The sequence below is a fragment of the Mauremys reevesii genome, linkage group 14 (genome assembly GCF_016161935.1).
Source record: "Mauremys reevesii isolate NIE-2019 linkage group 14, ASM1616193v1, whole genome shotgun sequence".
NCBI classification, from domain to species: Eukaryota; Metazoa; Chordata; order Testudines; family Geoemydidae; genus Mauremys; species Mauremys reevesii.
Window position 1 is genome coordinate 22,363,606 of NC_052636.1, and position 25,738 is coordinate 22,389,343.

The following is a 25,738-nucleotide window of genomic DNA, read 5'->3' on the forward strand; positions in this document are numbered from 1 at the left end:
ATCTTAATTACCACTTCAAAAAGTTTTTTCCTCCTGCTGATGATAGCTCATCTCAATTGATTAGACTTTTCCGGTTGGTATGCATACTTCCACCTTTTCATGTTCGCTGTATGTATAAATATCTCCTGTCTGTGTGTTCCATTCTATGCATCCAAAGAAATGAGCTGTAGCTCACGCTAAAATAAATTTGTTAGTCTCTAAGGTGCCACAAGTACTCCTGTTCTTTTTGTGGAGTGTCTAAGGAAATTGCTTGTGTGACTTGTGGTTAGCCAGTGGTGTGAAACCAAACTCCTCTTTGGCTGGCTGGTTTGCTTTGCCTTACAGGTGGAAAAACCTCAGCCTAGGGCTGTAACTGCCCTGTTTAAGCAATTGGTCCTGAACTGGCACTCTCAGTTGGGTCCCGCCAGGACCGTATCGTCACACCCAACAAGCTACATTGAGCCTTCCATCCACTAGGGCTGTACATGGCGTTGGCTGCTCAAGTTAGTGATCTTGGGGTAAAAAGGAAATTTTAGTTGTAGAGCAGATGCCGCCCAGGTGCAGGGGTTGCCATTAGCTTCCCCCTTTACCTAACCTAAACGCCATCACTTTTCCTAGTCTAAACAAACCCTGAGCATCACAGTTATACTGTTCCCCCATTTCACAGCCATTGTTAGTCATCGAGTTCCCCCTTCAGAAACCAATTGTTTCATTCCCAGTTGCTCTGATGTTGGTTTAGGTTGTGCTGGGGAGCAGATATTTTTGCTACCATTTTCCTCACTTAAAATATATTGAACTATAACAAAGTGCAGGAACAACGTAGGGATAGGGGAAAATGTCATTTCTCCTCTATAACAGCAGAAGAACATAGGGAATCCCTCTGATTTACCCTGATTCCTCATCACCATCCCAATCTCCCTTTTGTTCAGCTTCTTAGGTCTATATTTTTTCTAAAGGGCTGGGAAGAGGATTCACTTGTAATTAAACAAAATACCCATGCATTTGGCTACTAAAGCCGCTGTGGCCCAGGCCCTGCAGGAGGTCGCTCCTGAAGAGATCTCCTTCCTAATCAGCTGCATGTTGCCTATTATTTGGGAAATGCAATCCCTAGCTAGGTAGAGATGGGAAACATGGAAGTGACTTTTCTGTTCAGCTCACCCCTGGGAGATTCTACAAATGTGTAGAAAATGAAATCCGTGTTGAATGTGCTATAGCTGCAGAAAGATACCTATTTTTAATAGAGACCTGAGATTTGTTGTCTTACAGGGATTCTAAGTCACACCTGAATTTAGTCCCCAATTTAAATCTGTGCCACCAGATTAAAGAAATAAAAGGGCATATTTGGGGGAGTTGTACCTCACTGTCGCTACTGATCTGTTGTGCGGTTGGTGAAGAATTCTACACCAGAGAAGTGTAAAATTACTCCAAGTAAGGTCAAAGATTTGACAAGAGCGCAGGTAGAAATTGCAGGTACTAGTGGTTGATTTTCACCCCCGAGATGGAAGCTATGTGGCCCAGGTAAACTATTTTTAGAACCTGCTCCCTTGTTAAGTGGCATTGATCACACTCCTGAAGGACGCCATGATGAAATTGGGCACAACTGTCTTTTACCATTTGGATCCAAAGTTAGATGAAGCACAGAGAGAAACAGCTGATTCCTTCAGAGCCATTCCATGCCTACGGGTCCCAATCTGGGTGCCTTGTTGGACAAGAACCACTTCCCTGCTGGCCAAACAGTGGTAGCCAATGAGGGAATGTATCAGATGCGAAGTTCAGACTGCAGGATACTTGAATGCTGAGTCCAGAGTCTGTGGTTTAGTCCAGGCCTGCACAACTCGTAAAGCAGCGAGGGCAATATTACTCCAAAGAAAACAGCTGAGGGATGAAACTCCCCCGGCCCTAACGACCCCCCCCCGCACTGGTGAAACACCCTCCCTGCACCACCCAGCCCCTGAAACACAGCCCCAGCACTGCTTACCCTGCAAAAACAACCCCAGTGCCTCCCAGCCCCGAAACACCCCCAATGCCGCCCGCCCGTGGAAACAAACCTTCCTTCCCCAGCACCGCCCTGCCAAAACAGCAGTATTGAACCTTGCTAATATGTTATAGGGGCCCCTAAGGTAGTATAATTAAGGTAAAAGGAAAATGTCTTTTTGCTAGAAGTAGAATAAGATCTTCCCCCCACTTTATAATCAGTTGCCTGTGGAGTGAATGAGGTGGGACTGAGGAAGGCGTGGAAGGCAGCATCTCCAGTCAGCTGCAACCCTTGGAGAGGGGCTGGGAGCCAGACCAGATCAGCAGAACAGGTCAGCCACTGACTCACCATTCGCCTCCTCAGCCCCCACCCCGCTCACCTCCTCAATCCCCTCCCCTGCCGCCGGCTCACCCGGCCACTCGCCTCAGCCCCCACCCCCACGGCTCACCTGCCCGCCCGCCCACTCGCCTCCTCAGCTCTCCTCCCCACTGCCAGCTCACCTGACCCCGCCAATGCCCACCCGCTTGCCTCCTCAGACCCCTCACTCCCGGCTCACCTGCCCTACCCCGCTCACCTCCTCAACCCCCTCCCTGCCGCCGGCTCACCCGCACACTCGCCTCAGCCCCCACGGCTCACCTGCCTGCCTGCCCACTCGCCTCCTCACCTCTTCTCCCCCACTGCCAGCTCACCTGACCCCCCGCCAATGCCCGCCCGCTCGCCTCCTCAGACCTCTTAATCCCCCCGGCTCACCTGCCCCCCCGCTCACCTCCTCAACCCCCTCCCTGCCGCCGGCTCACCTGCTCACTCGCCTCAGCCCCCACGGCTCGCCTGCCTGCCTGCCCACTCGCCTCACCTCTTCTCCCCTACCGCCAGCTCACCTGACCCCGCCAATGCCCGCCCGCCGCCTCCTCAGACCCCCACTCCCGGCTCACCTGCCCCCCCGCTCACCTCCATTCCCCCCTCCCTGACTCGCATATTCACCCCCCCGCCACTGCCCGCCCGCTCGCCTCCTCAGCCTCCCACCCCCCTAGCCAGTGATGAGCTGCCGAAATCTTAACAACCAGTTCCCTCCTCACCCCACACGGGGGTCGTGGCCCACCCCAGCCCCCCGGGACTACTGTCCCATACAACCCCCCACGTTCCTTGACACCCACCCCCGGGACCCCTACCCCATCTACCCTCCGTCCCAGTCCCCTGACGGCCCCCTGCCCCCCCATCCAACCCCTCCTCTCATTCCCGATGGCCCCCCTTGGACCCTTGCCCCATCCAACCACCCCTGCTCCCCGTCCCCTGACGGCCCCTGGAATCCCTGCCCCTGACGGTTCGTGCGGGAAGCCTGGGAGGGAAGAGAAGCCGGGTGGCGGCTTCGTGCTCAGGCCCAGGGAGGCAGAGGGGAGGGAGGTGAGCTGGGGTGGGGAACGGTTCCCCAGTGCACCCCCCCCACCTGGTTAACTGCTGCGGTGCGGGGGCCCCCCCTGCCCCAGCTCACCTCATCTCCGTCTCCACCTTGCTGGGCCTGAGCACAAAGCAGCCACACGGCTTCTCTTCCCTCCAAGGCTTCCTGTGCGAACAGCTGATTAGCAGGGGGAGGGGGGAAAGCGAGGTGGGGCATTCAGGGGAGGAGGCGGAGTGGAGGTGAGCTGGGGCCAGCCACCGGCTCACCTGCCCCCCTGCGACTGCCTGCCGGCTCAGCTCCCCACCCTCACCTGCTCTTGTGTCATACAGGAGGCCTGTGATATGCAGGGGGTCAGATTAGATGCTCTAATGGTCTCTTCTGGCCATAAAGTCGACTAATTTCTGAAAAACCGAGTGTAGCATTGGGAGCAGCGTCTGATGTTTCCCTGTCTAGCCGGCTTGCTGCCTAGAACGAACGCTCCTTGAGTGGGGTGATCCACAGGGAGTAGCTCAAACCTCCAAAGTGCCTGGCCAGGTGCAGGACATTGGCACAGCAAGGGAGGGGTGTGGCAGTGACATCACAAAGGCCTTTTGCAGGACCTCAGCCTATTGGTCCAAGGTGGTGGGGAGGTGGTGACCTCACAGAGAGATGCTGACATCAGCCAGGCAGGACAGGGGCGAGGGGCCAGGGAAACCTCAGAGACCCCTGTGGCTTTGCTTCAGCAAGTCTCCTTCTCCAGGTCTCTCTTTGAGGACTGAGAGAGTATTCGGGTTCACGGACGTGAGCGCCAGAAGGAACCTCTTTCGAGTTTTCTCCTTCCCTTTCAGTGATTTTACTAGAAAACAGCCGTCCCTGTTTAGAAGGTAAGAGCCTCCTGGAGGTTTGAAACCTGTTCAGTCTGATCCATCTGGTGACAGTTGAATTCTGGGCATGAAAAACACAAGCTTAAGGAGGCAGAATTTTATTGCGCACCTGGGATTTTGTCTCTCAGAATCACTGGGGACATTAGGGTCTGTCCTTTTTGTTTCACCTTTTCCTCCATCCCTCCCCCCTTTCTCTTCTTCTCTTGCTTATTTTGTTCTTTCTCCTGTTCCCCTCTGAATACCAGGAAGGGTGTGGGTGTGTGGGTGTGTTGCAGGAGAGTACTCTGCAGCTCCCACTGTGGGAGGTCCACCCAATAATGTGGGGCTGAAATAGTGCTCGGGCAGTGATCCCCACCAGTGACCTGGGCCATCCTTTCGGCTCGCTGGTGAGAACCCTCCGCCTCCCGTCCTCAGTCTCTCCCCTGATTGGCTGAGCAGGGGGTTATTGACAGGGAGGAGACTCAGGTCCTTGTTGGTCTCTTTTAAGACCAAGGAAATAAGTCAGAACCAGTTCTATGTTTGATGAATTTTGCTGCTTCTCTGCATTAATGGTCTCTGAGCAGTTCATGATTCTCTCTAACATTGCAGTTCTCCTCAAATACTTGCTGAATAATTCCTGTGCACTGTTGGTCTGGAGCTCATCTGAGAGCACTCTATTCAGCTCATTCAATGTCTGAAATTCAAGATCCGATGGTTAGTTTGAAAATCAGGGCTCTTGGGTCCTACTCCCAACTCTGCCACTGACTGGCTGTGTGACCTAAGACAAGTCAATTCTCCTTTCTCAGCCTTAGCGTCTCCCTCTTTCGAGTAGGGATAATAAGGATCCGCTCCTACCTACCTCACGGTGGGTGCTGGCAGGGCTGGCTCTAGTTTTTTTTTGCCACCCAAAGGAAAAAAAATTTAGCTGCTCCCACCCACACCCTCCTGCTGCCCAACCCCTGGGCTTCCCCCCCCCCTTTTGAACCCTCTGCTGCCCCCGCTCTGGGCCTCCCCCACAGCCCCCTGCTGCCCCAGTCCTGGGCTCTCCCCCCCCACCCACAGCCCCCTGCTGCCCCCGTCCTGGGCTCTCCCCCCCCCCCACACCCCTGCCACCCTAGCCCTGGGCTCTGCCCCCTGACCTGCACCCTCCTGCCGTGGGCTCTTCCCCACATATGCCCCACATTGCCCCAGCTCTGTGCTCCCCCCTCCCCACCAGTGCTCCCCCACCCACACACCCTGTGCTGCCCCAGCCCTGGGCTCCCCCTCCCCCACGTGTACCCTATGGGGGGGCGCAATTTTATATTTTTGCGTTGGGTGCAAAAATAGCTAGTTACGGCTCTGGGACCCCATATTGCGCTAGGTGCTGTACAATCTCTGGCCAACACTGGGACACCCAGGGTGTTCCCCTCAATCTCCCTGAGCCTCTGCTGCCCAATTGCTTCTGACTCCATCTGGATCACACACACACCCCCGCAAAAACCCACCTTGTCAAACTGTCCTTCTTTCCCTGCCCCCTGATTCTGCTTTCACACCCTGGGCCCATCTCCTCCCTTCGTTCCCTCCCCTCCCCGCCAGGTGAGCAGAGATGGAGGCAACTTCAGCCACTGGAGCCAGCCCCAGCGAGCGCTGCAGCCAGCCCGGGGGGTGTTTGCAGACACAGGAAGGGAGCAGCTGGGAGTGGGGGGGTGCTGGGAAGAAGGAGGCAGGAGCCAGGAGAACAAATCCCAGAGACGCAACATGGGGCAGCGCCTGGGAGCCGGGCTCTGGCACCCCCCGGGGGCGGGGCAGCCCCTGGGGGGGGGGCTCGGGCACAGCCGGGGCGGGGCAGCCCCTGGGGGCGGGGCTCTGACACAGCCCGGGGGCGAGGCAGCTCCTGGGGGCGGGGCTCTGGCACAGCCCAGGGGCGGGGCAGCTCCTGGGGCGGGGCTCTGGCACAGCCCGGGGCGGGGCAGCTCCTGGGGCGGGGCTCAGGCTGGGGCGGGGCTCTGGCACAGCCCGGGGGCGGGGCAGCTCCTGGGGCGGGGCTCTGGCACAGGCCGGGGGCGGGGCAGCTCCTGGGGCGGGGCTATGGCACAGCCCGGGGCGGGGCAGCTCCTGGGGCGGGGCTCTGGCACAGGCCAGGGGCGGGCAGCTCATGGGAGCGGGGCTCTGGCACATTGTGACGCAGGAGCCCGGGCTCAGCAGCTGCTCCCTGGTGGCCACGTGCTGCCAGCAGCGCTGGAGCCGCCCGGGCCGGAGCGGAGCCGCTGTTCTCAGCTGCAGCAGGAGCTGCCCCCGGCCCCGCTGGGATCCAGGTTGGGACAGAGCCTGGGGCCCGGGGTTCCCCTGGGGGCGGCTGGCGGGGCGGGAGGGGAGAGGGGACGCGACGCGGTGCTGGGGGGGGCAGGGACTTGGGTGACGGGACACAGCACTGGGGGGGCGGGGACTTGGGCGGTGCGACGCTCAGGGAGGGGTCGGACGGTGCTCGGGGGGGCAGGGCGGCGGTTTTTTTTTTGCTTGGAGTGGCAAAACTGTTAGAGCCGGCCCTGGCAGCATCACCCCAATATGCCAGTAACACACACACTACCCGAGACCCTCCACTGCTGCAGAACACTTTGGGAACAGAGCACAGGAGCCGTATCGCACAGTGTCAAATATCTCCTGTTTGCTCAAGTGAAACTGGGGGTTAGGTCCAGCATAACGAACAGAAGCTTCCTACCCCCGGCCTTCTCTCAAACCCTGAGCCTTCTCTACCCAAACCAGAATGTGCTTGAGGTGTAAGAAGCAGGCGGCTGGAGTCAGAGCTGCCGGTCCAGGGTTACTTATCACACAGACACTTGGTGCATCCTTGAATGCTGGCTGGGGATATCCAGACAGGGGAGCTCCAGCAGCAGAACACTGAATCTCACCCAGGATTACAGATGACAACTCCTCACTGATCTGGATTGCGCCCCAGCATGTGAAAATGGCCTAGGTTGGTAGTGACATTTCTTGAGACATGCAGAGTCTTGCTCCCATATCACCAGGTATGATAATGATAACAGGAAAGGCCGAATATGGGAAACTGATTGTTCAGCTCGCTTTTGACCTGCATCATATTTTGCAATATATTCCAAATAAGGAAATTAACGTGCAACGTATGTGTCATTGTTTGGGGTTTTAAGCTTTAAAAGGCTTGTGTGATTTTTAGCTCAGGGGGACAGTATTCCAATAGCTGTTGCTCCCTGTGCACTTTTAACTAAGAAAAGAGCCTCAGGCTGAGCTGATTCAAAATCAATCGTGTGGTCGTTTTCCACAACAGCTTCAAGAGGTCCCTGTGATGGAATGTAAATGTCTTCTTCACACCTTCCCCCTGCAGGAGAATGGCTGTTTGACCAGCTGTTTGCCTTGCTGTCTCTGAGGAACTGCTCTGTGGGTGTTCCCCAGAATTCTAACTTTTTCAGTAATATCATATAGTAAAATCTCATAACTTTACATACAGTGTTACTACACATTTTAACAGGAGGATAATATTCAGTAGATTATGCATTTACAAATGATACCTCACAAGCCATACTGCGTACAAAATTGATCATAATTTTCAGGAAGAGTGAACACAGGGATATAGACTGACACAGTGTCTGTGTATGTGTTCCCAGTGGATATGTGGGTATTTCAATCCCTTATAAGCACAGTGTTGGCATCTTCAAGGACCTGGGGAACTGGTCCTGGGAATTCACTGGTTTACCAAGTGTGACACTGTATGGAATTGTGAGACACTTTGGTATTAATAATAAAATAATAATATAATCTGATAAAATTGCAATGAATTGTGCTAGATATGCCATGTAAGGTGTCAGTGAAAATGTTATGATTTGCCAAGTATGATAATTTTGTTTCTATGTTTGTATCACCTCTGTATTGTGAGTTATAGATATGTAGGGTATATCTGTATTTCCAGACTTGTGCAGTATTTCTGGGTGACACCCCCAGACATATTGGCATCAACACTGCCTAGCCTGTTTGATGGCCCATTCAGGGTCATCATCTGTACAATGAGCCCATGGAAAGGACCAAGGGGATACACCTATTGAGTCAGCAAGACATGCCGGGGTATGCCTGTGTAATGAGAACTTCAAGGCTTTTCCATGCCACGTGCTGTGAAGCTTGTGTTTGGGACACAGGAAGTACAGGCCACATGGCAAAAGGAATGTAAAGGGCAGCTGCATCATCTCCATTTTGTCTTCAATCCCTCTTCCTACCTCTGGAGCAACTTCTCTACAAACTGAACCCTGGAACAAAGGACTGAATGACCCATCCAAGCTATGGATGTGTTCCAGACGGACTTTCAAGCCAGCAACTCACCAATACTGCTAAGAACCTGATATATCCATTTTGGAATGTATCTGACTGCTTTCCCATTTAACTTCTTTCTGTCTTTCTTTCCTTTAAACCTTTAGTTTAGATGCTAAAGGATTGTCTGGAAGGATGGAATTTTGGGTAATATCCAAACCTATAGTGACCTGGTGATGTGGCTGACCCTTTGGGGTCAGAGGAACACTTTGTTTATGTGAGCAGAGTTTTTAAATAACCTCTCACTGTACTGGACCTAGCTGCTGATTAGGAGCCAGAGAACTGGGATGCAATAAAGGGGGCTGCGTGATTTCTTTTTTCAGCTTCTCGATAACCCGTGTTTGTGACTGGTCGGTGAGTTTAACTTCAGTGTTAACCACCATTTTTCGGAGCATCTGCTCTCCCTTTTTCACCCTGCCCTAACTTTGGCATTTTCAGTGAGAACTGCCCCTGCCGCACCAGGTCACACTAAGCACTGAAGTTAAATTAATAGAATGTTTTTTTATGACCAAGTCTTATGAAATCAACTGAACTCCTTTGTTTTCTTTCATCTGAGCAGGTTTTCTAGTTTTCCAGCATGATGTGATCTCCCAGCTGGAACAAGGGGAAGAGCCATGTGTCCCAGACCTCCAGGGTTCAGAGGAAAGAGAGATCCTGAGAGCTCCCTGCACAGGTGAGGAAACATTAAACCACCTCAGAATCTATAAGTGCCTGAAGGAAACATCTGGGATGCCCAACAAAGCCCTTGGGGAGATCTCTCAGTTCATTATTATCCCTAGCAGGGGTCGTATCCTCAGGGTAAATATAGTTCATGGCTTCCTATAGATCCTAGCAGACACCAGGCAGTAGCTTCCTCCCTTCCCCCTGGGGATTTGGATGGGATGTGAAGGCTGAATTCATCCCCCTCCTCTCTCCTATTTGGGGGAAGAGTTTGGGGGAGTTCAGCTCCTGATTTTTATTTGACCTGTCTTCAGCACTTGTTTTTGTTTGGTCTTCCCCTTTCCATCCCTGTTTGAGGTTTCTGTCTCTGTCACAGCAGGTGATGCAATGGCATGTGAGAAAGAGGAGCAGAATTCTCAGCCTGAAAATGTTGAGCCAGTGGGTAAAAACAGAGCATTATCGCAAAGATGGAAAAGGAATGTGTCCAGGAGTCATGAGCAGGGAAAATCCTGGGAGATTCAGCACAGACCAAAAACAGATCAAGGAAACCAGCCAGGGAAGAAAGTGGATAAATTTATTTCCTGTTGGGGAACTCAGAAGGTCCTCATGGAAACCACAACACAGCAGGATATCCTCAGGCGAAAGAGAAAAAATACATGCAGGGAGTGTGGAAAAACCTTCTCTTGCAGCTCAGCCCTTTCTGTACATCAGAGAATCCACACAGGGGACAGGCCCTATGAATGCCGTGAGTGTGGGAAAACCTTCAATCACAGTTCGCACCTTATTAGGCATCAAACAATCCACAGAGGGGAGAGGCCCTATGACTGCCGTGAGTGTGGGAAATGCTTCACTAGCAGCTCAAACCTTTCTCAACATCAGAGAATCCACACAGGGGAGAGGCCCTTTGAATGCCGTGAGTGTGGGAAAACCTTCACTAGCAGCTCAGACCTTTCTAAACATCAGAGAATCCACACAGGGGAGAGGCCCTTTGAATGCCGTGAGTGTGGGAAAACCTTCACTAACAGCTCAAACCTTTCTCAACATCAGAGAATCCACACAGGGGACAGGCCCTATGAATGCACTGAGTGCGGGAAAACCTTCAATCGCAGTTCGCACCTTATTAGGCATCAAACAATCCACGGAGGAGAGAGGCCCTATGAAAGCCGTGAGTGTGGGAAATGCTTCACTAGCAGCTCAAACCTTAGATTTAATTTACCCTGGTTCCTCAACTGTTGCTACAGCTCTAGTACCCATCAATCCAAAGACTGAGAGAAATGGAGAGTTCCAACCATTGTCCTTTTAGTATCTTATTGTTCCTCTCTCTGTTTTTTGTGCTGATCTTTCTATTCTATCATTTTCTGCCTTTGTTTAGTTGGTAACAGTTGGTTTCCATCACTCATGTTTATCTGTTTAAATCTCTATCCGTTGTTAAATAAATTTTTTGCTTGTTCGATAACTGTACTCAGGTGCTGTGTGAGATACAGTAGCAATGGTCCACAGTAAAACTAGTAACCTGGGATACTTGGGGAAGAGAGGATCTGGGATTTCACCGAGTAGCTGGTGACCCAGGCTGGACCCCAGAGGGGGACACATTGAAGGAACTCAAGGGTTAAGGTGGCTGCTGTAACTCAGAGGAGGGTCCCTGAGTTCCAGCAGGCTGGTGAGTTTGGTCACTAACATCCAGCTGCCAAATGCCAAACTCCCTCTTCCTTGTGGCAGGTGCCAACAAGGAGACTCACAGCCCTCAGCACCCTGAGAAGGGTCACAATGTGTCTCTATGTTGATCCACCTGTCAAATTCACACAGGGAAAGCTCCCGATAGCACAAAACTCTGCCCTATGAAATCATGGAACATGTGCTCTTTGCTCTGTGAAAGCATGTAAAGAATCCAAGTGCTGGAGGACAGGGTTTGGGTCCAGAGTGACCTAGACAAATTGGAGGGTTGGGCCAAAAGAAATCTGAGGAGGTTCCAGAAGGAGAAGTGCAGAGTCCTGCACTTAGGACGGAAGAATCCCAGGCACTGCCACAGACTGGGGACTGACTGGGTGAGGGGGGATTTGATAGCAGCCTTCAAGTACCTGAAAGAGCAGCAGTGTGGGCTTTCTCCTGGCCACTTTTGCTGGGCTGGGCAGGCATCCTGGAGGCCTTTCTAGAAGAGAATTGGGAACTGAGTTAGAAAATCCAATGTGAAAACCAGAACCTCAGGTTTAGACTCATTCATTTATAATATTAAATCTTCACTTCTAGTGTCACAGTCAATACAATTGCTTCAGCCTGATAGTTGCCCAAAGGGAAACTTAACGTCTCTCCAAGGGAAGTGGAGAGAAAGCACTTTTCAGAGTCCAAGAGAGACAAGGTGGTGAGGGTAAGAGGACCAACCTCTGTTGGTGAAAGAGACAAGCTGTGGAGCTAACCCAGCACCCTTCTTCAGTTCTGTGTAGCCTGGAAGCTCGTTTCTTCCATAACCAGCAGTTAGAACATAAGAACAGCCACACTGAGTCGGACCAGATCATCTAGCCCACTCTCCCGAAAGTGGCCAATGCCCGGCGCCCCAGAGGACCCCTGGGACCAACATGGATACACCACCACCACAAACAAGGTTAAAAGTCAATGCACATGGAGAAAGATCTTGTGTTTCCTTCCTTATGTCCTAGTCCCATCATGTGGCCATTTCCTTTTCTTCCTTTCTGTTAAAAGCTTTGGTGTTTTGCACAGAAACATTATTTCCCGAGGAGAGACCCAGGAGTGGGGGCTGCATTCCTGTGCCAAACAGTCACTGGAAGGGGGCAGACAAAGGCCTTTAGGACGAGGCGTCCGTCACTGTCAAAAGATCATCTCCCTCCTGCAGGTCACTGGCAGCCTGAATTTGTTCCTTATCCTCCCAGAGTCTGGGGGCTGGAATCAGCACTACCCAGCCCCTCCGTATGTAGCAGGAACAAACACAAACCTGGTCTTTAAAACAAGCTGTTCCCTTCCTTCTCAGGGAAGATTTTTCTGTGATTGAAGTTGAGCTTCAGTTCCCCTCTCCTAGGGGTGGGGTGGGGGTGGGGCCAGCTCCCAGTGAGATCTGTTTTCACCTTTGCCCCCTTTCAGTCACTCTGGGATGGTAACTCTGCTCCCAGCTGTCAGGCAGCTTCCAGCCCATCCACCCTGCTCACTAACTCTGTGGTCATGTGTCACTCCCTCTGCCAGCACACACAGCCTGCAGGAAAGCTACTCCTGCCAGCTGCATTGGTGGTATAGTGGTGTGCATGGGTGCTTTCTAAGCAATTCATCTGGGTTTGATTCCCAGTCAATGCAATAATGGCTTTTCTCTTCTGTTGTTTCCTCATCTGGAAGTGGTACAATTTCAGTCACATTGTGTTACAATCACATTATCTATAGAATGAAATAATAAATGTGTCGAAGTCCAGCAGGTCATACAGGATGGAGGCACACAAGGGGCTGGAATGTGTCATCTGAGAAAGACAGAACCCTTGGAAACCTGCATCTCCCATCCCCTGGCCTTGCGTGTTATGATTCCAGCTGCGTGAGCTGTTTGTAGGATGTTCCGGCATGATGGGGAAATGAAGTTTTGAGTCAGTTTTTGCTCCTGCAGATTCCTTTGCTGTTACAATTATAATGACATGAACAAAAGGGAGGCAAAATAAACATTAAACCCCAAATTGCAATACAGGTGGGGAAAGAGACGATCACGGTTAAGCCAAACACGTCAAAATAAAAATTAATACAAAAAAGGGGAGGGGGGGAAGAGATCAGGTATGTGGAGATCCCCTTGATATTTCAACACACATTGTTAGAATCAAAGTTCAGACTTGACACTGGAAAACCTGCAGCTACCCAGCTCTGTGAACACCGGTGATGAGCAAGATGGAGTTGGGACACCTGTTCTGCTTCGATCATTTATTTTCTCTCTTTCTTCTCCCCCCAATTCCTCGTCTCCAATGTCTCTGCCTTTCTGCTCTTGCTCCTCTCCCTGCCCTTTCCCAGGAACTCACACTCTACAGCATTTAGGAAAAGCCAGAGCTCCCATGTTCTGCACATGAGCCTGTGTCAGAGGACGTGTGACCCAGGTCAGAACCAGTCACCAGAACAATATGACCCTTTATGGGCGACTTCTCTGCCTGCTCTGCATTTACACACACCCCACTGAAGGGGGTGGGGTACAGCTCTGACTGAGAGGCCTAACAGGAGAAATTTCAGCCCAAAGACAAATTTGTGTGAAATGCTGAGAAGTGAAGAGCCCCTTCCCTCCCCAAAGCCCCAGAACTCTAGTGTCACCCCATGGCACCAGCACAGGGAACCCAGTGAGATGGGGTTACAGAATACAAGGGGAGGGAGCAGGGAGAGAGGTGACAGGGACTCTCTCTTTCCTTCTCTCTTCACTTTCTGTTCTCTTTCCTTCCAGGAACTGCAGTCACAGCAGGGAGGGGTTTGTCTCTTTATTAGGATCCTCTGTGTCACAGAGGCTGCAAATGTCATAGATTCTGTGACTTCTGCAGTGGCCACTGCGGCTGACTCCGTGGCTGCCCCAGCAGCTGGCCTGGGGCAGCCTGAGCAGTGGTTCCAAGGGTGGCAGGAGCAGCCTCAGCTCAGTGGCTCCTGGCACCTGTCCTGAGGTGGCCGGAGCAGGGCTGGCCTCTGGGGCTCCTCATCTGGCAGCATCTGGGGTGGCCGTGGGTCCCCGGGCTTCTCCCCCAGTACATGGTTCCACGGGCCCCCTGGACTCCCTGCGCCCACAGCTGGTGTCACTGACCCCCGGGGCCTCCCTCACCAAGATTCAATGAGGGGTATTTATGGTATAAGTCATGGCCGGGTCATGGGCAATGAGCTTTTGGTTTTTGCCTGTGATCTGTCCATGACATTTATTAAAAAAACCTGGGATTAAATCTTCGCCTTCCTCATTATCGATCAAATAAATCGAAATGCCTCCACCTGCAAATTGATTTAGCCCAGGACCCTGAGGCCTGGTCTACACTAGGGCGGGGGGCTCGATCTAAGACGCAACTTCAGCTACGTGAATAGCGTATCTGAAGTCGAAGTACCTTCGCTCGAATTACTTACCCGACCTCACGGTGCGGGATCGACATCCACGGCTCCCCCGTCGACTCCGCTACTGCCACTCGCGCCGATGGAGTTCCGGAGTCGACGGGAGCACATTCGGGGTTCGATATTTCACATCTAGATGAGATGCGATATATCGAACTCCGGGAAGTCGATTGCTACCCGCCGATCCGGCTGGTAGTCTGGACGTACCATCAGAGTCAGCAGCTGTTATGCCCCCACTGAGCTCTCTGGTCAGGTGTCCTAGCGCTGGAAGCCTCCTGTTTAGATCCTAAAATAGTGTTTTTGCACCGGGGGGGGGGGGCTGAAATTTTGGACCAGACATTGTAGCTCCACCGTTATTTTATTGAATTGCTTCAAACCACAAGTCAGGAAAGTCTCCTAAGTGCCAGGCTCTCTGCCATGGAAACAGCTGCCCCTGCTCTGCAGGAGTCTGTGCGTTCCACACAGCAACGCACACACCTGCTCCGCACTGAAGGGGGGGTCAGACAGCGACAGGGTTGGTAACACAAATACTTCAGACTATTAACTCCAGGTCCCTTCCTTTCTTTAACCCAGGATGTGCCAGTCACCTGGTAACCATGGTGTTATCTTCACCTTAAAATACCTCTCAGGACATTTTCTGCGTGACCTCCACCCCCTGCCCTCCCTGCAGCCAGCCCCTGTCTCCAGCCAGCCCTGCACCCTATGCCCTGCCCGCACCCCCTGCCCTGCCCGCAGCCAGCCCCTGTCTGCAGCCAGCCCTGCACCCCCTGCCCTGCCCGCAGCCAGCCCGTCTGCAGCCAGCCCCGCACCCCCGGCCCGGCCCGCAGCCAGCCCCTGTCTGCAGCCAGCCCCGCACCCCCTGCCCTGCCTGCAGCCAGCCCCTGTCTCCAGCCAGCCCCGCATGCCCTGGCTCCAGCCAACCCCTGCTGCACCCCCCTGCGCTGCCTCCAGCCAGCCCCGCATCCCATGCCCTGCCTGCAGCCAGCTCTGCAACTCTGCCCTGCCTGCAGCCAGCCCCACGCCCCCTGCCCTGCTCACAGCCAGCCCCTGCCACACACCCTGCCCTGTCTCCAGCTAGCTCCTGCCGCACCCCCCTGTGGCCCCGCCCAAAGCCAGCCAGCCCCCACACACCCCCAGCCGTGCACACCCTGCCCTGTCTCCAGCCAACTCCTGCCGCACCCCCCTGCCTGAAGCCAGCCAGTCTGCCCCACACACCCCTGTCTCCAGCCAGCCCCACACCCCTTGCCCTGCCTGCAGTCAGCCAGCCCCCCACACCCCTGTCTCCAGCCAGCCCCGCACCCCTTGCCCTGCCTGCAGCCAGACCCTACCTCCAGTCAGCCCCTGCCCTGCCTCCAGCCAGCCCCATGCCTGCTGGTGCCCTGCAGTTCCCAGGGCAGTAACCCTGCACACCTGCTTCAATGAGGGGGGCAGGGAGCAGCTGGGACCCCACATGTGCACACCCTAGGGTGACCAGACAGCAAGTGTGAAAAATCGGGACAGGGTAATAGGATCCTAGATAAGAAAAAGACCACAGGGGTCTCTGAGGTTTCCCTGGCCCCTCGCCCCTGTCCTGCCTGGCTGATGTCAGCATCTCTCTGTGAGGTCACCACCTCCCCACCACCTCGGACCAATAGGCTGAGGTCCTGCAAAAGGCCTTTGTGATGTCACTGCCACACCCCTCCCTTGCTGCGCCAATGTCCTGCCCCTGGCCAGGCACTTTGGAGGTTTGAGCTACTCCCTGTGGATCACCCCACTCAAGGAGCGTTCGTTCTAGGCAGCAAGCCGGCTAGACAGGGAAACATCAGACGCTGCTCCCAATGCTACACTCAGTTTTTCAGAAATGAGTCGACTTTATGACCAGAAGAGACCATTTGAGCATCTAATCTGACCCCCTGCATATCACAGGCCTCCTGTATGACACAAGAGCTACTTTTGGGGCAAACACATTCCAGAAAGGCATCTAGTCTTCATTAAATGACTTCAGGAGATGGAGAATCCACCACTTTCCTTTGTAGCTTGTTCCTGTGGTGAATCATCCTCGCTGTTGAATATTTGTGCCTTAGTTGTAATATGAATTTGTCTCTTTTCACCTTCCAGCCATTGGGTCTTGTTATGCCTTTCTCTGCTCGATTCAAGAGCCCTTTAATACCCAATCCTTTCTCTCCATTAAGGCACTTCAACACTTCAATGAAGTCACCTTTCAATCTTCTTTTGATCAGCTAAACAGGTTGAGCTTGTTCAATAGCTCACTAGAAGGCATTTTTCTCCAGCCCTCAGAACATTTGGTGGCTCTTTGCTGCCCCACCTCCAATTTCACAACATCTTTTTCAAATGAGGACACCAAAACTTGAGGCAGTATTCCAGTATCAGTCTCACTGATGCCGTGTCGTCTCCTGTGATGTTATTGACATAATCTGTAACTGTATAGATCACCATTGCGACCACTGTTCTATATTTGCAGCCAATATTGTAGAAAGGTTGTCGCGTAAGGGGTCTATGGAGAGGTTCTGACTGGCTGATTATAATTATGCTATTTCTAGATGTGTATCATTTTTATAGTTGACGTTATGAATCCTGCCCATTTCCCCACTGGCTGGAGCATGGCTAGAGTGTGTCTGTGGTTAATGATGTTGCTGTAGATTGTTCGTTTCCTGCCTTGGCAATTCAGACAGTCCCTTTTCCCAACATATCTCCAGCACATCATTAGTTCTAATAACAGGGGCAGCTTTTCTCTGGGGCACTGAGATTTTCTGGGGAGTTGGTGGTTCCTTTCTTTCCTCCCCTGGAGTAAACTCACCTTTTTATTCCATGGTTCATGCTTTATGGAATAACAACATCAGCATGAAGAAAGAGGAAAGTGAATATCTCACTGCCAGGGCTGAAGGTGGCCACGTCCCCTCTGTCTGACCGTTGCCATTGCAGGAGAGACGGTGTCAATACAATCGAATGCCCTGGCTCAGACTAGTGACACAGGGAGGTTTTGCTGTTCATGGATCCATGCAAAGGAAATTGTGTCTCTGTGTGAAACTGAGGAGGGACATGAAATGCCCACAGGGTGGCGAAATACCCTAAGCTAAGGCAGGAGGGGGAAGGAATGGGGCTGAGGAATGACTGAAGTGGACTCACCTGGGATTGAAATGACATTTGTTTGTGTCGGGCAGTGAGAAATGACACATTAATTCAGATGCAGGGTTGAGGCTTCTTTAGCTGCTTGTCGAACTTGAACTTGATTTCCCAGAAGGGAGAAAGGGAAAGTCTGGGGCTGCCTTGAGTCCCTGGCTGGGTCTCCTGGGCAGTGGAAAACATCCCTTGTTTGGCCCTGCCAAGGGGATCGCGGAGGCTAAGACGCCCCTCGGCTTGGATCAAAGGGGGAGTTGGATGGAATTTATCACCCAACCCTCCCTGCTCCCCAGAGCCCCACGGGGAGAAGCTAGAGAAGGGGGAGTCATTCCTCCCCTGCGCTCCCAGAAGAGCTTCTAGCAGGGCCGCCCAGAGGCGGGGGCACGGGGGCAATTTGCCCCAGGCCCTGGTCTTGCAGGGGCCCCCACAAGCAGGAGCGTAGCTGGAGGGAGCAGGGGGGGCTGCCGCTCCCCCACTGAGCACATTCCCCCAAAGTGGCGCCTTAGTAGGAATTTGGAATAAGGTGGAAAGATCTGGATTTCTCCCCCCCTGCAGAGTGCAGCACTGCTGATTGGCCGCTTGGGGCCTGATTGAGCTGCTCCCATTGGGCCTCCAGCAGCCAGACCCCCCCTTGCACACACACACCCGCTGCCTCAGCACGCTGCGGGGGAGGGGCTGTGTGCTGGCATGTGTTTAACTTTGGCTCCAGAGGCAGCCAGCGGCTCGAGCTGCCGGGTGCTAAGAGGAGTCCTGGGGGGCAGTCAGGGAGCAGGGGGAGGGTTGGATGGTTCGGGGGGGGGACTTTCTGGGGGCTGGGGCAGTCAGGAGCGGGGGGGGTTAGATGGGAGGAAGTCTGGGCCTCTGTCCAACAGCAAAACACAAGCCTAGAAAAGCAGCTGTTAGCGGGAAGTGCTATCAGCTGGCCCGGGCAGCATGCCCAGCCCCCAGCCCGCTTGCCTGAGCTGTATTGATAATGCATTTTAGTTGGAAGATGCAGCCTGAGTGATTTAAAGGCCCCAAACGCGGCTGAAAGAGCTGGGACAGTTGCAAGCTTTCTCTGCTGGGCTTTTCATCGGGGTCACACAATGCAAACCTGCTTGAAGCTCCGCACAAGAGAGGTTTCTTGAGGCCGTCCATGCAGCTCACAGCTTAAGCTCTTCTAAGCTTGCAGCCGTGGCACAAAAGGATTTGGGAGCAGTTATCAATTCTCTGTGGTTAAGAGATTTTCATTTCCTGGGCCCTGCTACCCAATGCCACAAGGGAGACTGAGTGAGTAGCCCGGCTTGTCCTCTGCAATCCCTTCCCTGTGTCTTTCCCTTGTGTTTGCAAGGGTCTCACTAACATGCTGCATCTGAACGCACCTTCCCTCCAGAGACACAGCCTCCGGGCTTCTCCTCCTTCCTCACTTTCTCCTTCTCTCCCTCTCTGTGGTTTTTCTCCATGCCCCGTCCCTGGTCTGTGCTCCCTCTCCACCTCATGCACTGTATTGAGCACGTCTCTGCCTCTCTTGTTTATGGGCCCTGAGCTCGGATGGCAGAGGCAGGGCTATTGTTGTGTTCTCTGCTGGGTCTGTTTGGATCAGACTCTAAAATCAAACGCTCCCTTTGCTAGCAGGATCCCTCCGCCTGCTCGCCAGGGCTTCTGGCTACACACTAGAGCCAGGTGCTAGGGCAGAAGCAGCTGCCCATGTACCCTCAATGGCAGGAGCGGTGCGTGGTCCCTGCCCCTCCCCCCCACTTTGGATTACGGGGTGTGTCTTGGTGTATATTGGGGGTCCTGTCAGGGAGCGGGGAGTGGTTGGATAGGTGTGGGAGTCCTGGCAGTCTGTCTGGGGGCAGGGGTGTGGATAAGGGTCGGGGCAGTCAGGGGACAGGTAGGGTTCTAGGGGGGCAGTCAGGGACCGGGGTCCCAGGAGGGGGCAGTCAGAGGACAAGGAGTGGGGGGGTGTTGGGAATTCTGAAGGGGGCAGGAACTGGGAGGGAGCGGATGTAATTAGTAATTTGATATGTTGGGTGTGCCTTTTTTTATGTGTTCGCTTCCCCTCATGTTAGAACCTGGCTATGCCGCTGCCCACGGGAATCCAGTATTCTGCCCTAGAACCAACCCATGCAACAAACCTCGATGCCAACTCTGCCCACATATCTACACCAGCAACACCATCACAGGATCTAACCAGATCAGCCACACCATCACTGGTTCATTCACCTGCACGTCCACCAATGTAATATATGCCATCATATGCCAGCAATGCCCTCTGCTATGTACATCGGCCAAACTGGACAGTCTCTAAGGAAAAGGATAAATGGACACAAATCAGACATTAGGAATGGCAATATACAAAAACCTGTAGGAGAACACTTCAACCTCCCTGGCCACACAATAGCAGATTTTAAGGTGGCCATCCTGCAGCAAAAAAACTTTAGGACCAGACTTCAAAGAGAAACTGCTGAGCTCCAGTTCATCTGCAAATTTAACACCATCAGTTTAGGACTAAACAAAGACTGTGAATGGCTTGCCAATTACAGAACCAGTTTCTCCTCCCTTGGTTTTCACACCTCAGCTGCTGGAACAGGGCCTCATCCTCCCTGATTGAACTAACCTCGTTATCTCTAGCTTGCTTCTTGCTTGCCTATATAAACCTGCCCCTGGAAATTTCCACTGCTTGCATCCGAAGAAGTGGGTATTCACCCACGAAAGCTCATGCTGCAAAACGTCTGTTAGGCTTTGGCTACACTTGCATTTCAAAGCGCTGCCGCGGCAGCGCTTTGAAGCGCTAAGTGTAGTCAAAGCGCCAGCGCTGGGAGAAAACTCTCCCAGCACTGTCCGTACTCCACTTCCCTGTGGGGAATAACGGACAGCGCTGGGAGCGCGGCTCCCAGCGCTGTGGCTTTGACTACACTGGCGCTTTGTAGCGCCGCAATTTGCAGCGCTGCAGAGGGTGTGTTTTCACACCCTGCTGCAGCGCTGCAAATTTGTAAGTGTAGCCAAGCCCTCAGTCTATAAGGTGCCACAGGATTCTTTGCAGTATTCTACAGTATTGCAACTTTTTTGTCTGGAAGGGGCCCCCGAAATTGCTTTGCCCCAGGCCCCCTGAATCCTGTGGGCGGCCCTGGAATAATGTCGAGTTTTTGCTCAGAGGGGAGGAGGGCAGAGGGGAGGGATCATGGAAGCAGGGGAGTTGGACAGTGTGGGGAGGGGAGCCCAGCAGTGGGGGTGGGGGGCAGAGGTCTGGGGAGGTCAGGAAGGATCCCAGCGTTGTGGGAAGTGGGCAGCATGGAGAGCCCAGGCCTGGAATGGGCTCTGGGCAGAGTGACTCTGTCCTTCTACACTCCCCCCCGGCAGGCTAGGCAGGACTGGGAGAATTACGTGTTTGCTAGTAAATGTCGATTTCTGTGTAAACACAGGACCCAATGGCAAAATATTTCCATTGATAATCATCAAACCTGACAGATGGGCAGAGTGAGAAACATGCTGCTTGAGAACGTGTCCTGCTCTAATCCCATAGGGTCCTTCCGCCTTGGGCACCCAAGGGTGGGTGTTTCATTTCCCTGCCTATTTTCACACAGAGACACAATGTCCTTTGCATGGATCCATGAACAGCAAAACCTCCCTGTGTCTCTTGTCTGAGCCAGGGCATTTGATTCCACTGACACCTTCTCTCCTGCAATGTCAATGGTTGGACAGAGTGTGGCCAGTCTCTGTGTGTCTCTGCTGTTCGTGCTGGGGAGCCCGGCCGGCCTTAGGGGTGGGGCCCCCGGCAGCCGCCCAGGGCTCCAGGGGGTCAAAGGGCACCGTGTGGCCGTGCAAAGGTGCTCACTGCTCTCCCCTGCCCCAATGCTCCTCCATGGCCCCATAGAGGGTGGGGGGAGCGAGGAGCAGCACTATGTGCTCCCTGCATCCTGGTCACTTTCCACACCTGGGCTGGGCTGTGAGGGGAGCATCAGAAGCTGCTGCTCTCTGCCCTCCCCTGACGCAGCCCGGCTGAGGAAAGTGACCTGGACGCAGGGAGCTCGGATGATGTCCCTTCTCGCCCCCCCCCCCCGCCCTACCACCCCACAGCCCCTAGGGGTGCCCGGAGGAGTAATGTCCCAGGGAGGAGCAGGGGGCAGCAATGCCAGCTGCTCCATGCACACAGGTCAGTGTCCCCATGTGGGTGCAGGAGGGGGCGCAGGGGTTAATGATGAAGGGGGTGCAGGAGAGGGGCAGTGGCTGGTGGCACAGGAGGGGGTGCCGGGGTTGTGGTGACGGGGGTGCCGGGGTGGGGCAGGGGCTGGGGGCCCCGGGGGGGGCGCAGGCGTTTGGGGTGACGGGGGTGCAGTTGAGGGGCAGTGGCTGGCGGCACAGGAGGGGGTGCAGGGGTTAGGGCTGAAGGGGTGCAGGAGGGGCAGAGGCTGGTGGCACAGGAGGGGGTGCAGGGGTTGGGGTGAAGGGGGGCAGGAGAGGGGCAGTGGCTGGGGGCACAGGAGGGGGCGCAGGGGTTAGGGTGAAGGGGGCAGGAGAGGGGCAGTGGCTGGGGGCACAGGAGGGGCGCAGGGGTGAGGGGTGAAGGGGTGCAGGAGAGGGCAATGGCTGGTGGCACAGGAGGGGCTGCAGGGGTTAGGATGAAGGGGGTGCAGGAGAGGGGCAGTGGCTGGTGGCACAGGCGGGGGTGCAGGGGTTGGGGTGAAGGGGGCCGGAGAGGGGCAGTGGCTGGGGGCACAGGAAGGGGTGCAGGGTTCGGGTGAAGGGGGTACAGGAGAGGGGCAGTGGCTGGTGGCACAGGAGGGTGCAGGGGTTAGGTGAAGGGGGGCAGGAGAGGGGCAGTGGCTGGTGGCACAGGAGGGGGCGCAGGGGTTAGGGGTGAAGGGGGCGGAGAGGGGCAGTGGCTGGTGGCACAGGAGGAGCAGGAGTTAGGGGTGAAGGGGTGCAGGAGAGGGGCAGTGGCTGGTGGCACAGGAGGGGGCAGGGGTTAGGGGTGACGGGGTGCAGGTGGGGCATTGGCTGGTGGCACAGGAGGGGGTGCAGGGGTTAGTGAAGGGGCTGCAGGAGAGGGGCAGTGGCTGGTGGCACAGGAGGGGGCACAGGGGTTAGGGGTGAAGGGGGGCAGTAGAGGGGCAGTGGCTGGTGGCACAGGAAGGGGTGCAGGGGTTGGGCTGAAGGGGGTGCAGGAGAGGGGCAATGGCTGGGGCACAGGAGGGGCGCAGGGGTTAGGATGAAGGGGTGCAGGAGAGGGGCAATGGCTGGTGGCACAGGAGGGGCGCTGGGGTTTGGGGTGATGGGGTGCAGAAGAGGGGAAGTGGCTGGTGGCGCAGGAGGGGGTGCAGCGGTTGGGGTGAAGTGGGTGCAGGAGAGGGGCAGTGGCTGGGGCACAGGAGGGTGCAGGGGTTGGGGTGAAGGGGGCAGGAGAGGGGCTGTGGCTGGGGGCACAGGAGGGCGCAGGGATTAGGTGAAGGGGTGCAGGAGAGGGGCAGTGGCTGGTGGCACAGGAGGAGCAGGAGTTAGGGGTGAAGGGGGGCAGGATAGGGGCAGTGGCTGGTGGCACAGGAGGGGGTGCAGGGGTTAGGGGTGAAGGGAGTGCAGGAGAGGGGCAGTGGCTGGTGGCACAGGAGGGGGTGCAGGGGTTAGGGGTGAAGGGGCTGCAGGAGAGGGGCAGTGGCTGGTGGCACAGGAGGGGGTGCAGGGGTTAGGGGTGAAGGGGCTGCAGGAGACGGGCAGTGGCTGGTGGCACAGGAAGGGGTGCAGGGGTTGGGCTGAAGGGGGTGCAGGTGAGTGGCAGTGGCTGGGGGCACAGGAGGGGGCGCAGGGGTTAGGATGAAGGGGTGCAGGAGAGGGGCATGGGCTGGTGGCACAGGAGGGGGCGCAGAGGTTTGGGGTGAAGGGAGTGCAGGAGAGGGGCAGTGGCTGGTGGCACAGGAGGGTGCAGGGGTTAGGGCTGAAGGGGTGCAGGAGGGCCGGGGCTGGTGGCACAGGCGGGGGCGCAGGGGTTAGGGGTGAAGGGCGTGCAGGAGAGGGGCAGTGGCTGGTGGCGCAGGAGGGTGCAGGAGTTAGGGGTGAAGGGGTGCAGGAGAGGGGCAGTGGCTGGTGGCACAGGAAGGGTGCAGGGGTTAGGGGTGAAGGGGCTGCAGGAGAGGGCAGTGGCTGGGGCACAGGAGGGGGCGCAGGGGTTAGGATGAAGGGGTGCAGGAGAGGGGCAATGGCTGGTGGCACAGGAGGCGCAGGGGTTAGGGGTGAAGGGGTGCAGAAGAGGGGCAGTGGCTGGTGGCGCAGGAGGGGTGCAGCGGTTGGGGTGAAGGGGGTGCAGGAGAGGGGCAATGGCTGGTGGCACAGGAGGAGGTGCAGGGGTTAGGGGTGAAGGGGTGCAGGAGAGGGGCAGTGGCTGGTGGCACAGGAGGGGCTGCAGGGGTTAGGGGTGAAGGGGGCCGGAGGGGCAGTGGCTGGTGGCACAGGAGGGGCGCAGGGGTTAGGGGTGAAGGAGTGCAGGAGAGGGGCAGTGGCTGGTGGCACAGGAAGGGGCACAGGGGTTGGGGTGAAGGGGTGCAGAAGAGGGGCAGTGTCTGGTGGCACAGGACGGGGTGCAGGGGTTGGGCTGAAGGGGTGCAGGAGAGTGGCAGTGGCTGGAGGAACAGGAAGGGCGCAGGGGTTAGGGGTGAAGGGGTGCAGGAGTGGGGCAATGGCTGGTGGCACAGGAGGAGCAGGAGTTAGGGGTGAAGGGGTGCAGGAGAGGGGCAGTGGCTGGGGGCGCAGGAGGGCGCAGGGGTTAGCGGTGAAGGGGTGCAGGAGAGGGGCAGTGGCTGGTGGCACAGGAAGGGGTGCAGGGGTTAGGGGTGAAGGTGCAGGAGAGGGGCGGTGGCTGGTGGCACAGGAGGGGGCGCAGGGGTTGGGGTGAAGGGGGGCAGGAGACGGGCAATGGCGGGTGGCACAGGAGGGGGTCCAGGGGTTGGGGTGAAGGGGTGCAGGAGGGGCAGTGTCTGGGGGCACAGGAGGGGCGCAGGGTTAGGGGTGAAGGGGTGCAGGAGACGGGCAGTGGCTGGTGGCACAGGAGGGGCAGGGGTTAGGTGAAGGGGCGCAGGAGAGGGGCAGTGGCTGGTGGCACAGGAGGGTGCAGGGGTTAGGGGTGAAGGGGTGCAGGAGGGGCAGTGGCTGGTGGCACAGGAGGGGTGCAGGGGTTGGGGTGAAGGGGGCTGGAGTGGGGCTGTGGCTGGTGGCACAGGAGGGGGCACAGGGTTAGGGGTGAATGGGGGCAGGAGAGGGGCAGTGGGTTGTGGCACAGGAGGGGCGCAGGGGGTGGGGGATGGGGTGCAGGAGAGGGCCAGTGGCTGGGGGCACAGGCGGGGGTGCAGGGGTTAGGTGAAGGGGTGCAGGAGACGGGCAGTGGCTGGGGCACAGGAGGGAGTGCAGGGGTTAGGGGTGAAGGCGCAGGAGAGCGGCAGTGGCTGGGGGCACAGGGTTTGGGATGAAGGGGTGCAGGAGAGGGGCAGTAGCTGGGGGCACAGGAGGGGGCACAGGGGTTGGGGTGAAGGGGTGCAGCAGAGGGGCAGTGGCTGGTGGCACAGGAGGGGCGCAGGGGTTGGGGTGAAGGGGTGCAGCAGAGGGGCAGTGGCTGGGGGAACAGGAGGGGCTACAGGGGTTAGGGGTGCAGGAGAGGGGCAGTGGTGGGGGCACAGGAGGGGTGCAGGGGTTAGGAGAGCAGGAGAGGCGCAATGGCTGGTGGCACAGGAGGGGGCGCAGGGGTTAATGGTGAAGGGGGCGCAGGAGGGGGTGCAGGGGTTAGGGGAGCAGGAGAGGGGCAGTGGCAGGGGGCACAGGAGGGGAGTGCAGGAGTTAAGGGCAGAGGGGACACAGCATAGGGGTTAGGGCACAGGAGGGGGCAGAGTTAGGGGTGGGGGAGGTGCAAGGGTCGGGAGTGCAGGAGCTGGGGGTAAAGGGGGAGGGGGATCGTCCAGGGGCGATGGGGAAGTGCCAAAGTACAAGTTTTGCCCAGGGCACCATTTCCCCTAACGCTGGTCCTTGGTAACATGTCTTGCTGGGACGGGGAGGGGAGAGACGAGGCGTTTTCTCTCTGTTTCTTTCCTCTCCGTTTTCTGCTCCTTCCTTCAATTCCAGAAACCTCCCTTGTGTGTCAGTGACGCCCTCCCCACGCCAGGCCTCTGGAGCAGGAAGATCCCAGGAGCTGAGGCTGGATCTAGGGGTGAGTAGCTGGCAGGAAGGAGTCCTAGCAGCTCTTCTGGGAGCGCAGGGAAGGAATGACTCCCCCTTCTCTAGCTTCTCCCTGTGGGGCTCTGGGGAGCAGGGAGGGTTGTGTGATAAATTCCATCCAACTCCCCCTTTGATCCAAGCCGAGTGACGTCTCAGCTCTGCACGATCCCCTTGGCAGGGCCAAACAAGGGATGTTTTCCACTGCCCAGGAGACCCAGCCAGGGACTGATG

General features: G+C 55.9%; 1 pseudogene; it reads left to right on the forward strand.

Annotated features, from left to right (window-relative positions):
* LOC120381687 overlaps positions 1–25,738 on the forward strand; it is a 377,258-nt pseudogene that overhangs the window by 19,471 nt on the left and 332,049 nt on the right.